Here is a 21,471-nt window from a genome sequence, read left to right as displayed (position 1 = left end):
ACATGCTATGTAGATCACACACTTTGGCTGACATTGAGAAACAGGAGGAAAAATGTGAACATAGTGGATTGAGGGAGTGAGAGTAAAGAAAACAAAACTAAAAATCAATACAATAAATTAGTACAAAGGAGAAACCATTACAAATGAAGAGATGAGTCAATTAAGAACTTGATCGTTTTCCAATTGAACTCAGTGGCAAAATTCCTATTTACTTCAATGGAACAGGCTCAGTTAAATGGAATGGGGAAAGGGAAGAATAAAACCTCCGATGTTACACCATTAAAGAAATTTGACATTTAGAGAACTTAGCATTCTCATGAACCAACTACTTGACATCTGTGTGCTATGGATCGACACCAAAAAAGTAATGGAGAGTCTCCTTTAGTATAGGCAGTACAAGTGCTTAGACAGATAGCTAAATGAATATAGTCTCACTGCTCACATGCCTAGCATTGTAAAACTAGAGTTTATTTTTAGAATTTTCTCACATCCCCTTGCACAGATGCCAGAGAAGACAGAAGTTTAAAATAAATAAATTCTTACTATATGTTGCCCTAGGCATAATTTTAGCTGTAGTTGGTTGTTTCTCACTTAAGCTTGAAACATTCGGTTTCTTTCTGAAAAATGCATCCAGGAAACCGGTATCTTTGCCAGTACCTTGGTGTCCAGTACTTTATGATCAGCTAGACACTCATAAACAGCTGGCTACAGACAAAGAAAAAAATATGTAATAATACTACCTGCAGTGGTTCTTCTACTGGAAAACACACACATAAATAAATATAGGAAAAAAATAAAATCAAAGTGAAATAAATACATTCTAGCCTTTTCACCACAGTAACTTAACCATCCGAGTAACTGAGCAACCCACAAATATTCATTCATTCTTGCAAACACCCCCTGCCAAGGTATGGAAGCATTATTATCTCCATTTTACAGAAAGTGGGACACAAGGAAGTAAAGGCCACAAAGGAAGTCTTTAGCAGAGCCAAGAACAAAACCTAACTCACCATTCTGTGCTTCAGCCACTAGTTCTCCTCTGTTCTATACATTATACTGCATTATGAAACAGAACAAATATTCAATGAGATGTCCATATGTGGACAATTGCTCTGGTTCCTCAGACCATCTAATTCCTATACACACACCAGTAGGAAGCTCCAAAGGAGCAGCAAGGAGAGCAACTGCAGCCTGGCCTTAACTTAACAGCCTGGGAGCCAGAGCAAAACACTGAGGGACACTTCACAGCTGCCCTCACTCAACAAAAAGATGTGGAACTAAAGCGAATTTTACTGCCTCAACACTACATTCATATAGCAACTGTCACATTTCATCCCAAAGGATTCCAAAGCACTTTCAATAAAGTAAAACTGTGGAAAATGGTAGACCGAAAGGCATGTTCCAGAAAAATTGAACCTAAAAATCAACCTTTGACATTAAGTAGACTTATTTTGCTTTGTTTTAGAAACTGCTGGGTAAGGGCTACAGAAACTTGGCTCAGAGGAAGAATCTAAAAGTACCCATGAAAGCATGCCTTCCAATGTACAAAAGGGCAAGTAACCATAAAAATGCTAAAAAGTGCTTCTCATAGAAGTGAATAGGAGTAGCAGGTATTCATCAGGATTTGGCCCAGATGTTGGTGTTTTCTGCAGACCAGAATGTATTCAATTGGAAAAACAGCCTATGTGAAGTATTGAGGGGCTACATGGAATATTACCTCATGGTTACAGAATTACTTGTATTTCTGCTGAAAGTTTATCTCCGCATAACAAATTAAATCTAGAGCAAACATTTCTCCCCGATTGGACCAATACAGTGAATGGTGATGTCTACTTAGGATTTTCTTTCTCATTAAAGCTAACCAATCTGAAACAAAATGACATTTTCTTTCTTGCTTATTTAATAATATTTCGTTTCTGGCAGTCATGGCTAGAGTTGGAGTTTTACAACTTTGCAGGTGAAAGCAACATATCTGAGAGGAATGTGATTTTGAATGAACTTTAATGGAAAAAGAGTATGTTCTAAAATATAACATTCAAGTTCTTGCACGGTGTATTGCACTGTCATTGGAGAGCTATGCAGCTGAACTGACAAAGCATGGAAGACTGGAATCATCATCAAGTAGTTTATTCTTAATAGAGTTGGCATGTCATTCCATGCAAGGAAACCATGTGTGGTCTGCTGACATTGATCTAATTAATTTCTAATCAGGAGTTAGGCCAATTGTTTGACACAAGTTAGGGCCAAAGCCAATTGTTTGTGGGCAAATGCTTACTCATCTGCATGTCAACATTTTTTTGTCCCCTCCGGTAGATGAACAGAATGGCAGATCTGTCATGATTTGTGAATGGATGGATGAATAAATGAATGAATACATATTCTTTTTAAGCATTTGCACAGTACAATAAGTTAAAAAAGATTGTATCTACTGTTTGTGCTTGGGTAGAACTACATACGTTTTTTTAATTGCATCTGTCATCCACACAGCACATTTTTTGGCTTTGAATTCGACATGCCACGGGTAGCAGGACTCCCCTCCAAAAGCTCCCTGGTGAAATATGGAGTAATCAAAACTTATGTTTCTTATCATTTTTACTAAATTAAGTCATCTATACCCACGGGGGTGAGGCGAAGGCATCTCTTCTGATCACTTCAGAAATTATTGTTCTAACGCTTTTCCATTGTTGCCATAACAGTTAATCAGCCATGTGAGCTGTTCTTTTTACCTCCTCTCTCCTTATTGACTTATTTTGTCAACATTTTGTAAAGGAACATGCAAGCAAGAAAATTAAATTTAATAAAAACTCAAAACAACATGGGGGCGGGGGGTGTAGAGATATAATGTTCACAAAGGCATGAGCTCCTGGGCAATTTCCATCTTTTTAACTAATGAAAGCACTTTCTTCCTTTATAACACACAGAAGTGTCATTACATGTTACAGTACATTAACAGTGACAGTTTTCTCTTCAAATACAATTAAATAAACACTTGCAGTAGCACTTTTTAACTTTACTGCCAATATATTTGTCTTTACAACAAGACACACTCTAATAAACACTTTATCTTTCAATACTAAGGTTGCAAAACTGTTAGGTTTCAGAACTTGCTTAGCATAAAAGTGAGTGTAATAGCTTTCACAGTACTCTTTTCAACATTTAACCATTTAACCATTTTTTTTAAATGACTAACTTTTTTATTGGAATACCCAGACAATAAAATGCACATAATTAGATCTGGGACAACAGACACCATTGAGACTATATTTAATTATGGAAGTAGTTAATAAGAAACATAAAATACATACACCTTCAGGGCACTACTCCAAAATGCCAGTTGCACAGTATTAATAGCAGAGAGCTATCCACTGTGTAAATATAAAGTGCTTAGGGAACAAGTAAACTCTATATGTAAATAGTACATAACTCCTTTACCAAAAAAATTTCACATAACAGCTAGGAATTCAGTTCAGTAATAGCCTGATTTTGAGAAATTCTTAGTTCCCAATTCAAGAAAACATTTACCAGTAATTCAGGACATCACTTAAGAACATATTTAAATTTTCATCTCATGCTTGGGATTTTAAATGCTGTTTGAACAGGGATGGACTTAAGCATGTGGTTAAGTGGTTTCCTGAATGTAGGCTTTGATAACGTGATCGGAACTTCTCAGATAACAGAAGAATTAGAAGATGCTGTTGTACTTGTAGCTGTTTATCATGGTGATGATTTTGGAACAAAATGTCAGTGACTGGTTGTTCCACGTAATTGCTGTGAAATCACCAAAGAGACCAAAATTAAATTTGGAATGTTTTAAATCTCTTTCCTAAAAAACAAAAGTGTTCAACATTTGGCAGAGTTCGATACAACTGCTCTCTCTCGGTCTCTCTCTCTCTCTCTTTAATTGAAATAATGTTTTGTCTCCCAACCATATTGCTGGGTAATGCCTACCATATCTACCTGATTAAATACTTTCCAAATGACCTGGGACCAAAATGCGTGGATATACTTGGCAGAAGCAGGGTACACTTGGCAGGTTCTATTTGCAGACTAATGACACTAAGCACTCCGTGTAACTTCTACACTTACAGAAAGCAAAGAATTCCACCAAATCTGCATTTGTCACAAAATTATATCTGAATTGTTCATAGATTATTTTCAAAATCTAGACAAAATTTAACATCCTTATTAAGAATACTGTGGTTTTGTGTTAGCATTTAATTCTCTTATGAACTCACAATATAATGTATCTTTGGGGTTTCTGATTTAGCTATAAAAATAGTTGGGTTGTTTTTAAGTTATCAAAGTGTAGAAATTGAAGTTTATCAGTTGGGAGATTTCTTCATCTTTAACCTTCACAAAGGATTTGTATTCACATAGGATTTTCATTTTCTCTTCAATTTAGTGCTTATAAAAATCTGGGGTTGATAGCCATGGACAGCAGTGGGAGTTAAGAATGGAGAGTCAATCAGGATAGGTTTATGTTATGAATATGTAAATTGTTAATCATGCATGACAAAAGATTGTTTAAGACTAATTGTAAGGAGGACCTTCATTATTATTCTTTTAGAAAGGGAGTATTGTTAAGGGCTATATGCTGAAATAGCTGCTTTTAGATCCATTTGTCAAGTAGGATTAAGTTTATACATGCATATTCCATATGTGTATATATTATGAAATGAAAAGGAATTTGTCCTAAAACAACAAAGTGCAGCTAGAAGCTAAAAAGAAGTATATTGAAGAATACTACTATTGCTTTGTATGGATTGGTGGTTCAAGGATTTCTAGGTCAACTGTCTTCTCCCTTATCCTGGATTTTTTAAACCTTTATATGAATTTCCTAGTTGATTCTAGTTTTAAGCCTTGCACTTCATATTACCTTAATATGGGTTGGTTAAAGGTAACAGAGGGCAAACACAATCATCTTCAGTTTACAACATGTCATATATATTCCACACTGGCTGATATTGCTTAACCTTTCATCCTTTGTATCTGGTTTAAAAAAAAAAAAGTCTGGACCCAGGGGCAACAAAGGGTAAATAAATTCAGGGCAAGGAGATAGGAGAAGAGTATTCAGCCAAGGCCAGTTATAATGCCCTATTATTTCTTTTTAAGACATACTACAAATCCTGAATTAAAACTTTCCTGACAAATTTTCATTCTGCCTTCTTTCTAAAAAAAATCACATATATTTGGTGCCTCCCTAATTTTGGTACAATAGACAGATTACCAAAAGTCAAATGTTGTAATATTTTTGATCCCTGCTGTGAAATAATTGCCCCCTTCCTGCAGTCTGAAATGGAAATTTACAAAACGATTATACTGCATATATGTTCACAAAAGCTATCCTGATGCACACCACCAATAAAACTTCTAACATTTACAGTATGGTACATACATCAGCAACTGGTGTTTTTAACTGCCTGTGAGCATGTATCAAGTCAAATAGCTTTGTTCTGTAATGAACAGCCAGTGTAATGCCAGTAATCATTTCATTGATGGTACTGGAAACAGAGTTCGCATTCCTTTCTTGAATTAGTAGAGAAACGCCAAATGTTCATAGATAAGACATATATTTATGTGTAACAGTGACATCCAGAGGACAAGTCATTTAAATAGAGGTGGTTTTACCCCTATGGATTTCCCAAAGAACACTCATGTTGTCCATTTAAAAAGTGCTGCCAGAATTAAGTAGGTATGGAAGTAGTGTCCCTAGAAAGCATCTTACTGCTTCACCAGTTTGCTGTTTATAGTTAGCTGGCTAACTACAGCTCTGACCTCTGGCCAAAACTTCAAAGAAATCCATAATCTTATCTTATAATTATACACAATGGCAGGACCAGCCCATGGATCTGTGGCTACGTCTCAAAACTAACAAGTAGAATATTCATTGCCTTACTCTATTGCTTCCCAGATCAACAACCTCTGAGAGTGGTTTGAATGCAGGACACTCAGCCTCCCTTTGGGAAAAGAGTGTCCTGTATAATTTGGAAGCGGCCTCTTCGAGTTGATTAAATGAGAGGGGATGATTACATAGAAAAAGTCCCCATGAGCTGAAAGAATTGTGGATGTGGCAGGGAATCCAAAGGTGGGACACTTCAGGGCTCCAGCAGGGAACTTCTAGGAAAACAAAATAGGAAATGTGAAATGATTCAAATTTGAATAGAGATGTTCTTTGTATTTCCAATATATCATGTTTTGTTGTAGATGCAAGTGTTGCTTTAGTAAGGAAGGATTTAGGGACTGAGCCTGAAAACTAGTATTTAAAGGGTAGTCCTTACCTCTGGGAGTAGCATAACTAAAGTCATTTCTTCTCAGAATAAGGTAGACAAGATAGTATGTGGACTGAAAACAGAACAATGAAAAGAATGTGAAGAAAAGGGAACATTAAAAGGCTGCTTTACCATTCACTGTAGATATACATTCAGCTTTACAGTGATCTCAAACTTACAAAGGCAAAGGAAAAAAAGTGGAACAGCAGCTAGCAGCAGCCTCCACTCCAGACTGCTGGGAGCTGCTGCTCTCCTCCACAAAGGCATGTTATTAGGACAGATTCGCATGTTTAATATATCAGCCCACAGAGATTCTGAGAAAGGGGCATGATTTAATTAAAAATGGATGGTTTTATTCCCATTCACCAGCTGTTTGCATATCCCTGCCTGAAACAGCACATCAGGAATCATGTTTCTAGACTGCAACATATGCCTTGAACTTGCTGGAGTAAAAAATGCACATAAATCTCCTTAGCGAAGAGGTCAATATGGAACTGTCTCCTTACATGAGATTTCACATATCTTTCAGCAAACTTAAACTCCCAAATGCAAAATCTAGCATATGGATTTATGTCTTGGAAATTTGGGGTTTATAAAAACTAGTGTAGTCATTACTTTCAATCATATTTAGATTTTATATCTCTGATGGATATGATATGGCTGAGTATTTTTTTTTATTTAATGAGTAATCCACATGTGATCTAATGTGAATAAGTAACATTTTTAGTTTATTTTAATGGTTCAGAACTGTGTGAGAGAATGCAACATAATGAAAATTGTTCATACAGAACCATAAGTGGTGATTGCAGAATTGTATGATGCAGTATTCTTGTCAGTGAAGTGAAAAACAGTCTTTTATTTATTTTAACTAAAGCACATGACAGCCAAGGTGGCATGTCACAAACAAAATCCATTTTTGACATGCATCACTTTCACTTCAGTGAGAATCATGCTAAATGTCACGAAGTGTTGCAACCCTGAAGCAGGAAGAAAGTTAAAGTACATTCTGCTGAGGTATGTAAGTATTTCAAGGCTATATGTAAACTGTGATTTACAACAGTCACAAATAGAATATGAGAAATTGAGACAAAAGCTAAAACTCTCTATACTGTATTTTTGATTTATACCTATGTCAGAAAAGATTTTTTAGACTGAAGTTTCAGATGGATACTATTTCTCACATAATTTCTATAGTTTAGTCTGTGGTGTAAATGGTGCTGCCCTTGTAGCATGCAGATATCCAAGGATAAGAGAATTAAACTCTTAGAATTTGTTCATAAATAAAGAAGTATCTTTGAATAGTAAATTCTTTAAGCAGCACTTTTTAAATATTCACAATTTGGCTTTTTTTTTAAAAACAGGAGATCTAAAATATATTCTCCAGACACCAAGGGTACATTTTAATGAACAAATGTTTTAAATCCTTTTTTCAAAAAACATATCAGGAAGTTCTGACAAGCTAAAGAACCTGGATTTGCAAGTGAGCTCACACAGGAGATCTCAGAATATGAATTTGTGCATGCTCTCTCTTTACCCTCTTCCACACATCATAAAAGGCATGAATCAAGCTGAGCCATGCTTACTTACTTACGCCTAAAGCTTGTTTGCCCTGCAAAGAGTTTATTGTTTTATTTGTATAATGGGAGCTCCTAGAGGCCTCCATCAAGAGCGGTGGCCCATTACGTTAAGAAACAAAACACATGGTCCCAAACAGCTTACAATCTAGACAATTGATGGGACAATAAAAGTATTTTAATTGAGAAAATGAAGCACAAAGTGATTTGCCTAAGGTCACAACAAGAAGCCTGTAGCAAAACCAGGAATATAACCCAGATCTCCCAATGCAGTTTCTTAATTACAAGGACATTCTCCTATTCTGCTTTAGATCAGACTGGCACCAAGAAGGCCTACTACCACCACTCACTGAGATAAAGGGATGGGAGATATGATTTTTAGGTGTCAGTGGGCAGCGTCTGTTACCCACTGCCATCAAGAAAGGCTTCCCCCAAGCACTCAATATCCCAGCCATTTCATGCTGCACCTGACTGGGAGCTTCCTTTGTTCCACCATCTTGGCCACTCCATACTTTGATTAGGGCTTCTTCTGAGGGTCCCCACTACCCAACTACTTCTCACTGCCAGGAAGGAGTTTCCTTTGACCTCCAGATCTCCTATGTGCTGCAACCTGCATCTGCCTTTCTTTCCTAATCCTGGCACACCGTCTCTCACAGGTATCATCCCTGTTCTTCTGCCACCTTTGTCCTTCATCCTGCCTTGTCATCCAACTTCTTGAGCCTTTTTAGCCTCCCCTAGGTTACAGGACTTATATTCATCATTTTTATAAACCAAAAAACAGACAATTTTAATTATAATCAGAGGGAAAAGGGGTAAATTATTACAGGGGTGAAAGAGGCATCCAAGTGGGTCTGAATGGGTTCTCAGGTGTGCTTGAATCAGCTCTGAAACACATTATTCTTATGAAAATCTGCTACAAAAATCCAGCACTTAAGTAAATATCTGAGGTTTCATAAATAATATACATGGTAAACCGGGAGATATGCAATATGAAAAGACTTCCACTGAGTTCAAAGGGCATTGGATCAGGCTCCAAAAAGCCCAAAATATTATAACACAACCTAGTCATTATAGTATATTTGATCACTGAATGCAATATATAGGGATCATGAGTGCAGTACTTGATTGCAGACATGCCAAACCCACGGGGAAAAAGGCAGAAATTGGGCTTGTTTTTGGCTTAATTGGCTTGTGAGTTGCTTGTTGGCTAGTTTTTGGCTTGCAGCTTGTTGCTTGTTTGGTTTCTAGCTCATTGCTTTTTTTTTTTTTTTTTTTGGATTGGTTCCCAGGAAGCAGGGGCAAGGGGAGGGAGATAGTTTGGGGAGTACAGCAGGCCCACCACAGTCCCAGACTGCATGCCAGGGGAATCTAGTCACATAGAATGTTGGGGTTCTTAGGGATTGGCTTGTTTTGAAATGGTATTAGTTTGATTTTTGGCTTATTGTGAAAGTCGGGGTGCTTATTTACCGTGCGAAAGTTTGCAAGTGTGCTTGATTGCCTTTTTGCTGTTGTAGAATTCCAGACTTAGTGTGTGAAAGGAATACAGAGAAATGTGCTTTTTGTATTTTTGTTAGGTATTTGATACTGTGTCTTGCATAATTTTACTTGAAAAAATATATTTAAATAGACTGGGATAGTAACTTTTATGTGAAGGGAAAAATACTTGAATGACAGCAACTCAAGTTAATGATACACAGCAAGGTGTCAGGCTGGGGAGATGTTTGTAGGCTGTCACAGAGGATTGGTATTAGGATCCATTTTATTTTAATATAATGAAAAAGGAAGTAAATAGCATGTTAGCAAAATACAAGAGATGATACTAAAGCCAGATTCCATCATCCTTCTTCACAGTGAGAAGCACATTTTTATACTGTGAGTAGCACCATTGATGGGGCAGAGACTGGTCTTAAGTTGGGAGGAATTTCAAATGCTGGTCAGGGCAAAGAGCTACTACAAAGGGATTTAGACAGATTAAAAATAGAGATAGAAAATAAAAAGCAAAAATTGGAAAAACTGGAAAAATGCAGGCTCGTACGTCTGGGGAAAACCAAACAGTCTCAGACACACATACTCAAAGGACGGAGAAATCTAGACAACTGTGATACTAAGAAAGATCTATGGATAACAGTGAACAGCAAATTAAGCATGAGTTTTCAAGGCACTACTGCAGCTACAATGACCAGTACAATTTGCATTGCACATTCAGAGTCCTCATTTAAAGAAAAGACTGATAACAGTCCCTTTTTTATATAGACTTGGAATATTGTGTTCAATTTGGGGCACTACAAACACACTGTTAAATTTCATATATTTTAGTGGAAATAGTTGTGGGGAAAAAAGCAACAAAAATGCCCACTACAGCTGGAGGAAGTTATTTATGGGGGGGAATTAAGGGTTAAATTGTGTTAGGAATAATGTGCAGCATGCAAGTGGGAGTATTGGGAGGCATTATTTCTTAGGGAAGTATAGCAAAATAGCCTCCCAAGAGGAGTGATAGAGCTAACATCACACGGAGCAGATAAATCTGGAATGGATAAAATAATAAGAAATGTACAGTAGGAACAATCCTGCATAGACAGGGAGATAGACTGGATGATCATTTTTCACTTGTACGATTCAATTCCATTGACTCCCACTAACAGAAGTTTGGCCAGAGTAACAAGATCCACAATAAGGATGTCTAATTGAGTAAAGATTTCTGATTTTTCCCAGAGTAACCTATCTTCTGGGTCATAGATTCTCATGGTAACATTTTTTTAAATGGCCAATAAATGCATATCCAATATATTTTCATGGCTCACTGTGGTAATTTCTTCTTGTTTTAGTAACTCCTACTGGATGAATTCTAGCATGTTAGATGAAGAATTCAACTATAACCTTCAGTAGGCCTAGAAGGCATCAGCCAGGCCTTAATAGAGTATTAGTAGGGCCCTACCAAATTCATGGTCCATTTTGGTCAATTTCACAGTCATAGGATTTTAAAAAATCATAAATTTCATGGTTTCAGATATTTAAATCTGAGATTTCATGGTGTGGTAATTGTAGGGGTCCTGACCCAAAAAGGAGTTGTGGGGGGGTGGGTTTGCAAGGTTTTTGTCAGTAGCATAGCTACGGGGGAGCAGGACAGCGGTGTCAATTTCTTGGTGCCTTTTTAATTTTTACTCACTCGGAGGGAACAGGGGGAGTGATCAAAAAAAAAAAAGCACCACCCGCTGCAGCGCTTTTACTCACCTGGCGGTGCTTTTACTCACCCGGTGGCACTCCAGGTCTTTGGCGGCACTTTGGTGGCAAGCCCTTCACTCGCTCTGGGTGTCTTTGGTGGCACTGAAGGACCTGCTGCTGAAATGCCGCCAAAGACCCGTGGAGCGAGTGAAGGTCCCTCCACCAAAGTGATGCTGAAGACCCGGAGCACCACCGAGTGAGTAAAAGTGCCACTAGGTGAGTAAAAGCGCCGAGCAGGTGGCACCTTTTTTTTTTTATTGCTCCCCCGTTCCCTCCACCTGGCTATGTCACTGGTTATTGTGTGGGGGGGGGGGGTTGTGGAACTGCTACCCTTACTTCTGCACTGCTGCTGGTGGTGGCGCTGCTTTCAGATCTAAGCAGCTGGAGAGTGGTGGGTACTGGCCACCGCCAGCAGCAGTGCAGAAGTAAGGCTGGCATGGTATGGTATTGCCACCCTTACTTCTGCGCTGCTGCTGCTGGCGCGGTGCTGCCTTCAGAGCTGGGTGCCCGACCTACAGTCGCCACTTTCTGGCTGCTCAGCTCTGAAGTCAACACAGAAGTAAGGGTGGCAATACCATGACCCCCCTAAAATAACCTTGTGACACTTCTGCAACTCCTTTTGGGTCAGGACCCCCATTTTGAGAAACGCTGGCCTCTCCCGTGAAATCTCTATAGTATGGGATAAAAGCATACAAAAGACCAGATTTCATGGGGAAAGCCCAGATTTCACGGTCCATGATGTGTTTTTCATGGCTGTGAATTTGGTAGGGCCCCTAAGTATTAGCTATAACTGAAAGATCAAAACACTATGATCTAATGAGATCATCCTTAACTGGCATAAAAAGTTATAATACATTTAAATGAATTACTATTTCTATAAAGTATAAACACAGCTACATATTTTCTACTGACAGTGCAGACAGGCACTTGACTTGGGCCTGGAAAATTAATAAAAAAATAAAAGAGGACTGTCTAGGTCTTTTGAAATTCATTCATTATTCATCAGTCAGTTTACAGCAAAGGGAGAACATTTTTTTCTTACAGAAGACAAAAGTGAAACTAAAAATACACAAAAGCCCATAATTAATTATTTTTCCTAGGGCTTTCAAGCAAGTACAAAATTAATCGTAATAATTGCACAATTTAAAAAATTAATCACAATCGCACGATTAATTGCCCGATTAATCATACTGTTAAACAATAATAAAATACCATTTATTTAAATATTTTGGATGTTTTCTACATTTTCAAATATATTAAATTATATTAAATTACAACACAGAATAAAAAGTGTAAAGTGCTTTATATTTATTTTTATTACAAATATTTGCACTGTAAAAAACAAAAGAAATAGTATTTCAATTCACTTAATACAAGTACTGTAGTGCAATCTCTTTATCATGAAAGTTGAACTTACAAATGTAGAATTATATACCAAAAATAACTGCATTCAAAAATAAAGCTATGTACAACTTTAAAGCCTACAAGTCCACTCAGTCCTACTTCTTGTTCAGCCAATCACTCAGACAAACAAGTTTGGTTACAATTTGCAGGAGATAATGCTGCCCACTTCTTGTTTACAATGTCACCTGAAAGTAAGAACAGGCATTCACACGGCACTGTTGTAGCCGGTGTTGCAAGATATTTACGTGCCAGATGCGCTAAAGATTCATATGTCCCTTCAACCTTCATCCACCATTCCAGAGGACGTGTCCCCATGCTGATGATGAGTTCTGCTCGATAATGATCCAAAGCAGAGCAAACCGACGCATGTTCATTTTAATCATCTAAGTCAGATGCCACTAGCAGAAGGTGGTTCAGGTTCTGTAATTTCCACATCGGAGTGCTGCTTTTTTAAGATTTCTGAAAGCATGCTCCACCCCTCAGCCCTCTCAGATTTTGGACAGCACTTCAGATACTTAAACCTTGGGTCCAGTGCTGTAACTATTTTTAGAAATCTCACATTGGTACCTTCTTTGCATTTTGTCAAATCTGCTGTGAAAGTATTCTTAAAATGAACATGTGCTGGGTCATCATCTGAGACAGCTATAACATGAAATGCGGGTAAAACAGAACAGGAGACATACAATTCTCCCCCAAAGAATTCAGTCAGAAATTTAATATTTTTTTTTTAAAACACGGATCATCAGTATGGAAGCATGTCCTCTGGAATGGTGGCCAAAGCATGAAGGGGCATACGCATGCTTAGCATATCTGGAACGTAAATACCTTGCAACACCGGCTACAAAAATGCCATGTGAACGCCTGTTCTCTCTTTCAGATGACATTGTAAATATGAAGATGGCTGCATTATCACCTGTAAATATAAACAAACATGTTTGTCTTAGCAATAGAGAGTCCTGTGGCACCTTATAGACTAACAGATGTATTGGAGCATGAGCTTTTGTGGGTGAATACCCACTTCGTTGGATGCATGTAGTGGAAATTTCCAGAGGCAGGTATAAATATGTAAGCAAGAATCAGGCTAGAGATAATGAGGTTAGTTCAATGAGGGAGGATGAGGCCCTCTTCTAGCAGTTGAGGTGTGAAAACCAAGGGAGGAGAAACTGCTTTTGTAGTTGGCTAGCCATTCACAGTCTTTGTTTAATCATGAGCTGATGGTGTCAAATTTGCAAAAGGAACTGGAGTTCAGCAGTTTCTCTTTGAAGTCAGGTCCCCAAGTTTTTTGCTGCAGGATGGCTACCTTTAAATCTGCTATTGTGTGTCCAGGGAGGTTGAAGTGTTCTCCTACAGGTTTTTGTATATTGCCATTCCTAATATCTGATTTGTGTCCATTTATCCTTTTATGTAGGGACTGTCCAGTTTGGCTGATGTACATAGCAGAGAGGCATTGCTGGCATATGATGGCCTATATTACATTGGTGGACATGCAGGTGAATGAACTGGTGATGGTGTGGCTGATCTGGTTAGGTCCTGTGATGGTGTCGCTGGTGTAGATATGTGGGCAGAGTTGGCATCGAGGTTTGTTGCATGGATTGGTTCCTGAGTTAGAGTTACTATGGTGCAGTTACTGGTGAGAATATGCTTCAGGTTGGCGGGTTGTCTGTGGGACAGGACTGGCCTGCCACCCAAGGCCTGTGAAAGTGATGGATCATTGTCCAGGATGGGTTGTAGATCCCTGATGATGTGTTGGAGGGGTTTTAGCTGGGGACTGTAGGTGATGGCCAGTGGAGTTCTGTTGGTTTCTTTCTTGGGCTTGTCTTGCAGTAGGAGGCTTCTGAGTACACATCTGGCTCTGTTGATCTGTTTCCTTATTTCCTCGTGCGGGTATCGTAGTTTTGAGACTGCTTGGTGAAGATTTTGTAGGTGTTGGTCTCTGTCTGAGGGGTTGGAGCAGATGCGGTTGTACCTCAGTGCTTGGCCAAAGACAATGGATCATGTGGTGTGTCCGGGATGGAAGCTGGAGGCATGAAGCGTAGGTAGAGAAGGGGCGTGAGTGGACAAGAGCTCTAAGGAAGCGTTGTTCCAGGTCAGCCATAAAAATTTTGGCATATTGTGGGGCCATGCGGGTGCCCATAGCGGTGCCACTGATCTGGAGGTATATATTGTCATCAAGTTTGAAATAGTTGTGTGTGAGGATAAAGGCACAGAGCTCAGCAACCAGTTGTGCTGTGGCATCATCAGGGATACTGTTCCTGACAGCTTGTATTCCATCTGTGTGGGGATGTTTGTGTAGAGAGCCTCTACATCCATGGTGGGTAGGATGGTGTTTCCTGGAAGGTCACCAATGCATTGCAGTTTTCTCAGGAAATCAGTGGTGTCATGGAGATAGCTGGGAGTGCTGGTGGCATAGGGTCTGAGTAGAGAGTCCACATGTCCAGACAGTCCTTCAGTGAGAGTGCCAATGCCCGAGATGATGGGGCGTCCAGAATTTCTGGGATTGTGGATCTTGTCTTAGTGATTGGCTGAACAAGAAGTAGGACTGAGTGGACTTGTAGGCTCTAAAGTTTTATATTGTTTTGTTTTTGAGTGCAGTTATGTAATAAAAAAATCTATATTTGTAAGTTAAATTTTCACAATAAAGAGATTGCAATACAGTTCTTGTATCAGGTGAACTGAAAAATACTATTTCTTTTGTTTATCATTTTTACAGTGCAAATATTTGTAATAAAAATACTATAAAGTGAGCACTGTAGACTTCATATTCTGTATTGTAATAGAAATCAATATATATGAATATGCAGAAAAACATCCAAAATATTTAATACATTTCAATTAGTATTCTATTGTTTAACAGTGCAATTAATAGTGATTAATTTTAATCACAATTATTTTTTTTAATCGGGTGAGTTAACAGCGATTAATCAACAGCCCTATTTTTTCAAAACAGTCCAATTTTAGTTTTGCTGAAGTCAAATTTGCTTCAGCGTTCATTGAAAGTTGTAAATAGACTTGCAGTTTCTATATAAGACAAATTGGTCACTGAACAGATAGCACTACAAAAGCAATAATAATAAAGTGTCATAATTTGAGTCCAGTAAAGAACAAATGTCTTAACTGATTGTACAAACTGAACATCGAGTCACTTCTTTGAAAAATTAGGGCCTATTTCTGCTCCCACTGAGGCTGTTGGCAAAACTCCCATTGATTTCAATGGGATCAGGACTGAGCCTTTAACTAATAAATCACTTTCAGCTATTCTGGCACTCAGCTACTATGGTGAAAAGACATGTATAAGTTCCCAGGTAGATAGACAATGTTTTCCTTTGGAAAGGCAAAATAGTATCAAATTTTGGCAAAACAATCTTCACGGTCTTAGTTATATCACCTGTGTAACAGTAACCTTTGGACTCCATAGATACTGATCCCTGTAATCAGATTTTATAAATGGTCATTTCCCGTCATGTGCCTGGGTCCAATAAATAAAGTTCAGTCTCTTACCAGCACACCTGCATTTCATCCCTTCATTACACCAACTCATCTATTCCGGCAACCACTTAAGCATGTGAGAATTACTCACATGAATATTCGTATTGTCTTTAATTATGTAAATCAAGAGAAACATGATTGAAGCCAATGGAGTCATATCAGTTTAAGTGAGATCACACGCGGCCATTAAAATGTGAGATTGCTGATACACTGGGGAAATTAAAACCATATTGTAATATATTGATGTTTTTTAATTGAACTTCTAAAGGTCAAAAACATAAATAAGTCTCCTGGGTTTAAAGATGTTTTCAATGATAAAAATGCATTGGAAAAATAAATGATGATCCATCCAAACACCCTTATAGAAACATCTGCATTTAGGACCAGCTATCTTCCCTTGCTTTGGTCTGGCAGGTACAGAGAAGGATGCGGAGGAAGCATGACTAGCCCATGGGGAAAGAGCCATCCAAATTTTTATCAATTGGCCACTTATCACTGACATATGGAATGGCTTTGATGCCTTCACAACAAGCAGCATCCCCCCAAATGGAAGGCCACTGCAATGCTGGTCCTTGTAGGACAAGCTGATGGGAGGTAATGGGAAATCCCAGAGGATCCCTCCCTGAAACAAAAGAAAAGTAAATGTTTTTTTTTTTATAAATGAACAAAGAAGGTAATAAATAAAGTCTCATAGAAACTAATATGCTGCTAAATTCATGCCTGTATAGGCCATTAGTGAACTGTGCACTGTACTTATAAATGAGCAAGTGCACTGTAATTCTTTGTCTTTCTTACTGAAACTAAACAGGTTACAAAGAGTCATGTCCTTTTTATTAGCAAAACAAGTACAGCAAAACTGGCTTTAAACAACAACCCAAGGGACTGGCAAATGTCAGTTGGCTAGCAGAGATGATATTTAACTGAAAATCAAACAAAGCTGTACTAAAAGCCTTAGGGATTCTTTAAAATGGATGATTACAACAAGGGCTTGTCTATTACAGGTAGTCTTTAGTGGTGGTTTCATTGCAATATGGTATTTGTGTACTTTACATTTATGGCAATATGCAGACAGCTTTGTAATAGTAATTGCAAATATTCATTGCCCTTTCTCCTCTCCCACCTTTTAAGAACTGAACTCTCCTAGGCATGAAGAGGCACTTTAGACAATGCATCAATGGAAGAATAAAATCACTGCTTCATAACATTTTTTATTGTAATCTGAAAATTCAGATTTTATTTGGTGATCTACAAATACACCACACTTTTCTGCTACTATTTGATTTTGCTAATGTTTTGCCTATACCAATTATTATTCTTATTAATATAATGTTATTTGGCATTTAATAAATAGCACAGCACAGCACAAATACTCACATAATATTTTTACTGGATAAATATTAACTAACTAACCCTCTCAAACACCCTCTGAGATAAGTACCAGTACCTCAACTTTAAAGAAGAACAATGTGTAGTAGAAAAGAACAGTGACTTGTCCAGGGTCACTGAAAGCATCCTTGTCAGACCCAGAACCAGAAATGAGGTGGCCCTAGCTCTCTGCCCTGTGCTTAGACCATGCCACTCACTAATGAAAACCTCTAAAAAGTCATTTAAAATTCAAAACATATGATGTATTATAATAGCTGTCTATAGCTGTTTCTGAAGAAGATTTGGAGGGACAGTTGTATGGAGGAGAAAAAAGACTTAATGGTAGAGAACCAAAGCAATAAATTACCCTCAATGTTATCATACATTTATATATACACACGTGTATATCATTCATTTATATAAAGCCTTTCACAAACTAAGGGTACACCACAAGGCAAAGGGCAAAGAAAAGTAAAAACATGGGAAAACTTTCAGGGTTGCTGCATGGGGATGAAAGGTATTTATACAGGATATTCCCTCTCTTTCTAACTGCCTTTAACCCCTTTGCAAAAAGTCCTTCCTTGAATCTGGCCATGGTTCTGTGCAGGATTTCCTTAGAATTTTCTATTCTGCTTAGACCCTAACAATCTTGAAGGAGCTGGTGGTGCTGAGGAGGGATTGGGGATCGAGATTGTGGCCCCATGTCCACACAGCCATACCTGCATGAAGTTTTGCTGACGTTTGTTTTCCTTCCAATTCTTCTCTATACTTATCTGTATAGATTTCTATGCATTACCCCTACTTTTAAAATACTCTGAGGATTAATCTGGTAGCTCTAATAAATTGCTGAATAACTCCATGACATTTTAAAACATGAGGTGAAGAATACTGTATTCACATTAAGTCTAAAGCTTACTGCAAAGAGTTACAAAGGGATCTCACCAACCTGGGTGACTGGCCAACAAAATGGCAGATAAAATTAAATATTCATAAATACTAAGTAATGTGCATTGGAAAACATAATCCCAACTATATATACAAAATGATGGGGTTTAAGTTAGCTGTTACCACTCAAGAAAGAGATCTTGAAGTCATTGTGGGTAGTTCTCTGAAAACAGTGTGCAACCACAATCAAAAAAAGCTAACAGAATGTTAGGAACCATTAAGAAAGGGATAGAAAATAAGATAAAATATCATAATGCAACAATATAAATCCATGGTATGCCCATGCCTTGAATACTGCGTGCAGAACTGGTTGACCCATCTCAAAAAAAGATATATTAGAATTGGAGAAAGTACAGACAGGGGCAACAAAAATGATTAGGGGTCTGGAACAGCTTCCATATGAGGAGAGATTAAAAAGACTGGGAGTGTTCAACTTAGAAAAGATATGACATGGGGCAAATATGATATAAGTCTATAAAAACATGATTGGTGTTGAGAAAGTAAATAAAGTGTTATTTATCTATTCACATAACACAAGGACCAGGGGTCACCTAATGAAATTAATAGGCAGCAGGTTTAAAACTCTGTGGAACTTGTTGCCAGGGGATGATGTGAAGGTCAAAAGTATAACTGGGTTCAAAAAAGAATTAGCTAATTTCATGGAGAATAGGTCCATAAATGGCTATTCGCCAAGATGGTCAGGGATCCAACCCCATGCTCTGCATGTCCCTAAACTCCTTACTGTCAAAAGCTGGGACTAGACAACAGGGAATGGATCACTCAATAAATTGTCTTATTCTATTAATTCCCTCTGAAGCATCTGGCACCAGCCACTGTTGGAAGACAGGATACTGGCTAGATGGAACATTGGTCTGACCCAATGTGGCCATTTTTATGTTCTTAAATGAATAACCAAAGGAATGTAATTACTCAATTTTGAGTTTAATTCGGATATCACCAAACTATTACCTCTATTTTTTCCAAAAGTGTCACGGGACTTTTAATAATCTTCCAATATGTACAACTGATCTTGAGGGTCAGAACCTCAGTTTAAGTCTCATCTGGAAAGCACTGCCTCTCACCCTCTGCTAGGTCATTGGCTCAGTACAGAAAGTAAGGAGCCAGGACTTAAATCAGTACTGACTCCAACACCACTTTCTGGGTTCTTCCAACCCTAGTCAGGGCGCAAACCACTCAGGGTTTCCAGTTCACATAATTTTAATCAAGAAACTCATGATATTTGGTGTTTTCTTTAAAACACTAGCCCCTAGAGTCACAGAATCATAGAGTCACAGAAATCTAGGACTGGAACAGACCTCGATAGGTCATATAGTCCAGCCCCCTGCACTGAGGCAGCATTACGTATTATCTAGACCATCCCTGAGAAGTGTTTGTCTAACCTGTTCTTAAAAACCTCCTTACGTAATTTGTTCCAGTGCTTAACTATCCTGACAGTTAGGAAGTTATTCCTAATGCCTAATCTAAATCTCCCTGGCTGGAATTTAAGCCCATTACATCTTGTCCTGTCCTCAATAAATAAGAACAATTGATCCTCCTCCTCTTTATAACAGCCTTTTATGTACCTGAAAACTGTTATCATACTCCCCCTGCCCGTATTCTCTTCAGATTGAAAACCCCATTTTTTTTCAATATTTCCTCATAGGTCATATTTTCTAGACCTTTAGTTATTTTTGTTGCTCTTCTCTGGACTTTCTCCAGTTTATCCACATCTTGCCTGAAGCGTGATGCACAGAACTGAGTACAATACACCATCTGAGGCTTTATCAGTGCAGAATAGTATGGAAGAATTACTTCCTGCATCTTGCTCACAACACTCCTGCAAATACATCCCAGAATGACGTTCACTTTTTTTGCAACAGTATTACATTGTTGGCCCATATTAGTTTGTGATCCACTACAACTCCCAGATCCTTTTCTTCAGTATTCTTTCCTAGGGAGTCATTTCCCATTTTGTATTTGTGAAACTGATTATTCCATCCTAAGTGGAGTACTTTGCATTTGTCCTTATAGAATTTCATTCTATTTAATTCAGATCATTTCTCCAGTTTGTCAAGATCATTTTTAATTTTAATCCTATCCTGCAAAGCACTTGCAACCCCTCCTAGCTTGGTATCATCTGCAAACTTTATAAGTGTACTCTCTATGCCATTATCCAAATAAGGTATGAAGATATCGAATAGAACCCGACCCAGGCCAGATCTCTGCAGGCATGGTGGCAGGTATCACAGGATGGGGGAGGCTGAGCCTCCCCAAATAGCTGGGCATGGTACCGCCCCAAGGCCCCCTCCTGCTTTCTGCTCTTCCCCTGTGGCCTGGGCTGGGGCTGGGGCTAGGGATCTAGCAGCCTGGCCGGCCTGCAGCCTGGACTCAGGGTGGCTGGGGTAAGGGATTCCTGGGGCTGGGGACACTGGGGCTGTGCCACCCAGCGCTCTGGGCCACCCGCCTGGCATTCTGGAGCTGGGGCCGCACCACCTGGTGCTCCAGGACTGGGGGCGCTTGGGCAGGCTGAGGTGGGGGGGCCAGCATCTGCAGTGGGGAGCTCGGGGGCTCCAGCGGGGGCAAGGCAGTGCTGGGGGCTAACCTCCCTGAATGGGCAGCTCACAAGCTGCCCATGACTGCAGGACCCCACTTGATATGCTTTTCCAGCTCAATTGTGAGCCATTGATAACTATTCTCTGAGTATGGTTCACATGAGACGGTATCAAATGCCATACTAAAGTCAAGATATATGACACCTACTGCTTCCCCCCATACACAAGTTTTATTACCCTGTCCAAGAAGGATATTAGGTTGGTTTGATACGATTTGTTCTTGACAAATCCATGTTGAGTGTTACTTATTACATTATTTTTGTCTAGGTGCTTACAAATTGATTGATTGATTAATTATTTGCTCCATTATCTTTCTGGGTACCAAAGTTAAGATGACTGGTCTATAATTTCCTGGGTTGTCCTTATTCCATTTTTAATAGATAGGTACTATATTTATCCTTTTCCAGTCCTCAGGTATCTCCCCCATCTTCCAAGATTTCTCATAGAATCCCATAATTACTAATGGCTCTGAAATCTCTTCTGCCAGTTCCTTAAGTATTCTAGGATGTTTTTCATCAGGCCCTCCCAAATTGAAGACATGTAACTTGTCCAAGTAATTCTTAACTTGTTCTTTTCCCATTTTAGCCTCAGATC

The 21,471-nt window shown here is 38.6% G+C and overlaps 1 protein-coding gene across 13 annotated transcripts in view; it reads right to left on the bottom strand.

Moving 5' to 3' along the window:
• Nucleotides 1–21,471, bottom strand: part of GRIK2 (glutamate ionotropic receptor kainate type subunit 2) — a 604,939-nt gene that overhangs the window by 493,293 nt on the left and 90,175 nt on the right. The window contains exon 1 of one of the 13 annotated variants that reach the window (XM_045011190.1): nt 6,279–6,315. The exons of the other annotated variants lie outside the window; for them this stretch is intronic. The gene's annotated coding sequence lies outside the window, so the exon portion shown is untranslated. Of the gene's footprint in view, nt 1–6,278; nt 6,316–21,471 lie in introns of those variants that run through there. 13 annotated transcript variants of the gene reach the window in all.

The sequence above is a fragment of the Mauremys mutica genome, chromosome 3 (assembly GCF_020497125.1).
Source record: "Mauremys mutica isolate MM-2020 ecotype Southern chromosome 3, ASM2049712v1, whole genome shotgun sequence".
NCBI lineage: Eukaryota > Metazoa > Chordata > Testudines > Geoemydidae > Mauremys > Mauremys mutica.
This window is presented reverse-complemented; position numbering and strand designations above follow the sequence as displayed.